Here is a 6,312-nt window from a genome sequence, read left to right as displayed (position 1 = left end):
TGTGTACCCATGACACCAGGTGAGAAAGGCTTATGAATCTATCTATATAGGTAGAGGAATGGAACTAAGACTCCAGGCCTTAAAGTATGTTGGAAGAATTTTTCCCAGTTCCTATGGGCAGCTATGTTAATGAAATAATGGCAGAAAATACAGAGCTGAAGGTTTTGCTATTATACTTGGAAAACTAAGCTTCACTTGGGAAAGCACCTGATAACCTTAGGTGGTTGAATTCCAGTGGAAAATCCACGGCACACACACACACAAACAGGAAAACTGGCCACTTCTCCATCCTCAAACCCTGCACTGCTGATACACAAAGTAAATGTGATGGCAAAGGTTCCTTAATCCCTAGAGATGCTTTGGCTTGTTGCTTTTTAAAGGCTTTTCAACCCTGCCTGGTACCATGGGTTGAAGCAAGGGTGTATAAAAATGGGGGCCATGGGTGACCTCTACAAAACAGGACTCAAGCCCCTCAGAAGCTAATGTGAGACATCTACCCAGTGAGACCTTTACACAGGGATCTTACCCCTCATCTTGATAATACAACCAAACATGTCTTTACACCAAATAAGATTCTTTACACAAAAGAATTCCAACACTGAAATTTCACATATGGCTGACTTTCATATACGAAGGACAAAGTGTTCTATACATATGGACAGAAAGGGGAGGCAGGGCTGTGAGAAGAGTTTACAGTTGTCCCACAGTGACAGTTTCAATTTCATTGGAGGTAGGGGCTCTGCTCCTACCTGTTAGATGCATTTACAAGACCATGGGCAGGCCTTCCCACTGGGTGGCTGTGAGGGAAGGACGGAATAGGAGGAAAATAAGGTAGAAGGCTTAAAAGGAAACTCAGTGGGGTCACATCTTCCATCAGTTCTTAAAGCCTTGCTAACTTGAAACCTATGTAGACAATGATTCTTTTGTAAATTTATTTCTTTTGTAAAAAGCAAGAAGTTATGCCTAGTAACTAACAATTCAAAATAGCCAAGTCAGAAAAAACTGAAAAAGATTTTGCCTTCCCCCTCTTATCAGCTGAAGGGCATGTTGGGAAATGAAAGGGGACAGAACTAAGGTGAGGAGACTGGGAGGGAAGGCATTACACTTTTTAAGTAAACTGAAACTAAAATTATAAATGAGTTGGAGTTAGGGTTAGGTCAATAAGACATGATTTCTACTGAACAGACATTTTCAGGTCCTGTCTGCCCTTTGGGTAGATTTTCAACATCTCAGTGAAACTAAGACATATTTCTAGTGGATTCACCAGGACAACCTCACCAAAGCACCTTTGGAGCACAGTGATATTGGCAGCATTACACTGCTCTTAGAGTTTGAGTCCCCCCTCCCCTCCTTCCTTCCCACCTCCTCTAAAGAAGCTATATTTTTGTAATCTCTGGAGAGGTGCCTAACTCCTCTAAGTGTGGGATGGTAGACATACAACAGTAGACATGGGAAGAGATCTTTACTCAAATGCAGCCATGGGGGTTGAGGCTGTTTTATCGTTGTCCTTTAATGATGAGCAACTGAATGTAGAAGGGAAGAAAAAAAATTATGTATGAAATATTCCACCTGTAGGTAATTTTTAGGGGATCCCTGAGTTATGAAAAGTTTGAGTTAAAAAAAAGAAAATCAGCCTTTATAATTTTTTTAATGATTTGAACTGTTATAAATCCACAAGCAATGGTTCAGACATGGTGCTTCTGAAGTATTTCACTCCTCCCTACCAGGCACAAGTTGCACCAAGAAGAGAATGGACTCCTCTGCCTCTGTTTAGGGATCAGGAGACAGTAGAGGTCAGTACTTCTAAGTGGCAGGAACAAACATCCCAAGGGGATGTTGGCAGCCACAATCACTGGTGAGCCTGACAGGGGTCTGAGGGGTGAAGGGGTTGGCACTGAAGAAATCCCTGATATCATATTGGCACTGCTGACAGAGGTACTGCCACCCACCCCTCCTTCCCATGTGCTAGATGAGCCCATTCGAGCTTGGTCCTTCACAACAGTGTAGGAATAAGAGTGCTCTATGGCCTCTTTTGTGGTGAGCCATGACAGGAAGTCAGATTGTCAAAGCATTTCCAGGAAATCCAAGGCCTCGGAGCTGACAAGGTGCTGGTTTACACTGTGAACAAAGAATTCCTATTGCTTATAGGAGCATCTGCCCAACATACCATTGAAAGGTGTATCAAATTCCATGTTGCATTTGTCAATACGGTTATATAAGTCTTCTGACCTCAAAACCTTGGCTGTTTTCAACAACTGATTGTAATTGTCACATCCATGGAAAAAATGGCTCCTTCCTTCCAGAAGATCATACTTGCCAGCATACAACCCAAGCTCCACGTATCTGACTTATGTATAATTGTACATCTTAAAGCCTACAGTAGCTCAAGACCTTTGAAGTATCAGGAAGCAATTTGGACATTATAACCTTAATCAGGATGGTAAAACTCAGCCAAACCCCAATGTATTAGCTACAGCTTTCTGGGCTCATGACCCGTCATGATATTATGGAACTTCATGTCTCTGTGCCTAATTCCTATGCTGTGTAGTGGAGTATCATACTCTAGGACTTTCAGAATCTCACACATGTAAAATCAAGAATCAGTCTGTTAACATCTGGTACAATTGCTTGAAGTGTGTGCTGTTCATGTGTTCAACAACAGAGGCCCAGGGTCTTTTACAATACCTGTCAGTGTAATGATGTTGGGATTGACTCATAAATACTCCAAAATTTTTATTGCATGCTTGGTTTTCTTTGTCTTTATTGGATTAAGAATTTTAACAACTTTTTCATTAATGTGTAATATTGATGTTGGCATGGACCCAACATGTCAGACAGGGTGGCCAACAAAGCTGGACTTGATGTTTGGAGATCTGGCAGTCCTTGGGTTCAGAAACCCCTGGGGGGCAAGACCTCATTTCAACATGTTTTCTTCACTCTGTGGTGGAAGCGGCAGTGGTATTTCTGGAGGTTGGCTTTGAACTTCAGTTAACTTTCCTTTTATTCCAAATCATTCTTTTATTAGTAGACATGTTTTACAAAAACTAACTCACATATGTGCAAACAAACAAATAAATCAAGTTTGTAGAAATTTATTTTCTCTCTTGTTACATAATAATACCAGCAGATAGCCTTGATTTTGCCTTCCCATTTTCAAAGCCTAAAATATTTACTTCAGACCCTTTGCTGAAACAGTGTTTTAAATCCCTACTGTAATACTTCTTTAAAGATGAAACATTTTTCTGTATATTTGTGAAAAATCGCTGTATTCTTTTTGGTGTTTGCAGTTAATATGATTTGTACAATCAAAGTACATTGAATAGAAGCCATATCCCCCCACATTTTGGTGTCACCTTTGAGATGTGACCCACACAGCACCAACATGCCCAAATTCCTGGCTTATGATTCCAAGGAACTAAGCAGTTTGATATCATATAAATAAATCTTGCAAAGAAGTCCCTGAATTCTGTATTGGGTTATTGAAAGGAGTTTATGTATTTTTGTCCCTTCCTAGTGCAACCTATTATTTCTTTAGGGTCCAAATAGTACTTATGCACCAGGAGTTGACATTATTAACTTATTCTTGAATGTATAAGTTAAGGGGCACCTGGGTAGCTCAGTCAGTTAAGCATCTGACTCTTGATTTTGACTTACGTCATGATCTCACAGTTTGAGGGATCGACCTCCCCACATTGGGCTCTGCACGGACACTGTGGAGCTTTCTTAGGATTTCTTTCTCTCCCTTTCCCCCTCCCCCTGATTGTACTTTCTCTCTCTCAAAATAAATAAATAAATAAATATTAAAAAAAATAAAGTATTTGTTAATAATTTCAACTATGAAAATACAAATAGTTTTAACAATGACTTCTACTTTGCAAAATTCAGTGGGTTTTTTTGAGGATTCCTTCAGACTAAACACTGATCCTTTATTCTTTCTGGAAAGCCATTTGTGCCCTGACAACTGGTCTCCCCGTTTACTTCCTACATCTCTGGCAGTACTTCCTCAGCCTTGTTTCTTGAATTATCTGCATTTGCTAAATTTTCAAATATTGAAGTTACTCCGGCCTTAGTTACTAGACTCCTTTCTTACTCCACAGTTTCCTTAGTTTATCTCAGTCATTCCCAAAAGTCTCAGCTACTATTTGATAACTTCCAGTAAGTATCTCCTCTCTAGCTTTTCACTCACAGATCCAGGCCACCCAGAAGCTTTTCCAGAGCACCAGCTACACCACAGTAGGGAAGACACACTGGTCCTTCAACTTCACATACATACTCCTAGCTCTTTATGGTTTACCTCCCAAACTGACTTCCTCTTCCTGATTCCTATCTCAGTGAAAGGTCCCAGTAGTCACTCAGTTGTACAAATGACAGATGGGGAATTGCCCCCACAGCCAGTCCAGGCCCATTGCCTGCAGCTCAAATCAGGTCATGCCATTTCCACTGATGGTTTTCTATTACCCTGAGGTGTGGTGACCAAATGTCCTGGGGCGCTCAAGACTGAGGCCCAACATGTGGGCCTCTTGGCTTTAAAATTGGGACAGTCTTGGGAAACTTGCTCCCATTTGCTTGAAACAAAGCAATTTCCGGGGATGTAGTACTCTGAGTGCTGAAACTCCGGACATCTAAGGCAAACTGAAGGCAGCCTGTTTGCCTCAGCCTGTTTTTAGGCTAAAACTAACCTAAAACCCTAGTTTTAAGACTAAGTGGTTAAAGTTCCTGAATACCCTATCCCTCTTTCCTTTGTTCTCCTGGTTCCATTCTATGAACATGTCATTATGCTTGCTACCTCAGGGCCTTTATTTGTGCTCTTTCTGTTGCTTTTCCTTTTCCTGTAAATTGATTCTCTCTTCCCAACCATCATATTTTAGCTAAATCTTATTTCCTCAGAGAAATTTCTCTGATTTCCCAGACCAGGGCAGATCTCTCTGTTACATTCTTTTTTTTATTACTTTTGCACTTCTTTTTAGCACCTATTAGAATAGCAATTATATTATTCAATGTGTGTCTCTCTGGCTGAAATGTAAACTCCATGAATGTGGAGACCATATGCACATGTGATTCTTCAGCAAGGTCCCCAGTGCTTGGCACAGCGCTTACTACGAGGTAAGTGTGCGTGAATATTTGTTCAATGAATATCTTCTTTTACCGTCCTATGGTTATGGTCTATTTCCACAGTGACAGTATTTCCATGAAAATATTCAGGTGGTCCTATTTTCTATAACTTACATATTTAATATCAAATCATATTACAAGTTCCTGGAATTATTGGTCCCTCCCTTTGTTTGCATTACAATTGTCTTTCAGCAAATAAAACTGACTGAATGACACAGTCCTTCCTCTCAAGTACTACATTCTAGGGAAAACCATGGCCACAAAAATGTCTGCCTCTGTTAGGTAGCCTCCATTTTTATCCTAGCGCATTTTGAAGCAAGACTATGCATTCCAAGAAGTCTAAAAAATAGACCCTCTCAATCACATCTCACTGAATGAATATTTTACTAAAGATACCATGGGGCCATGTAGAAGAGGAGTCACACTGTAAGCCTCATACCAGGAACTCAAGGAAGTGAGGAACAGAGATGACTCTGTTCTCTGGGTGTCCCTCTCTTGATGTCATTTTCCCTATCCCTTTCACCGCTTACTGTAGCCTCCAAAACGTTCCTGTGTTGCTTCAGGATAATTCAGTCCCTCCCCATACTCTACATGCCTCCCACAACAAAACAAAATCCCACCCTGGTCCTATAAGTCAGTCTCCTGGGCCTTAAGCACAATCTTGGGAAGTCGGATTTCATTTCCTTTCCACAGCCCTCCTTTTTGGAAACCCCAATTTTTTCATCCATAATACATCAGTCCACAAAGAGTATTAAGGCAGCAATTACATAATTAGGAAAGACAAGTATCTTCTGAGGAAAAATAAGTGGGAAATATGGTTTATTATTTTCATCAAAATTGAAAAAAAAATCCAAGGGAAATTGTGCTAGAATTTTGGTCAATAAGATCCTAGTAGCAACTTTTCTGCCAAGGATGCTGTTCCCTCATGAGCATAGAGTGCTTTACCACATGCTGCTCAACTGACCCCAGACATGCCCCTGTGCTATGCACTAGACACATAAAGGTGGTTCTATGGATAAATCCAGATTTTCTCTCATCAGTTGTGCCTCAGAGACCTCAGCTGGAGAGAACTGGCTGCAGGTTCTCAGGGCCCAACTGAGCTAATGGTGTGAAGAGAGGCAGAGGAGCCACCGAATATGCCAGAACTGCAAAAAATATGAACAGAGCCCAGCTCAATTACAGCACCTTTAAGGAAGGCTC

General features: G+C 40.9%; 1 pseudogene; it reads right to left on the bottom strand.

The window, feature by feature from the left end:
• Nucleotides 1–1,685: 1,685 nt before the first annotated feature.
• Nucleotides 1,686–2,776, bottom strand: LOC131486332 (casein kinase II subunit alpha-like; annotated as a pseudogene).
• Nucleotides 2,777–6,312: the final 3,536 nt, after the last annotated feature.

This window comes from Neofelis nebulosa, chromosome 9 (genome assembly GCF_028018385.1).
Source record: "Neofelis nebulosa isolate mNeoNeb1 chromosome 9, mNeoNeb1.pri, whole genome shotgun sequence".
NCBI classification, from domain to species: Eukaryota; Metazoa; Chordata; class Mammalia; order Carnivora; family Felidae; genus Neofelis; species Neofelis nebulosa.
Note: the sequence above shows the minus strand (reverse complement) of the source record. Positions and strands in the feature narration are given on the sequence as shown.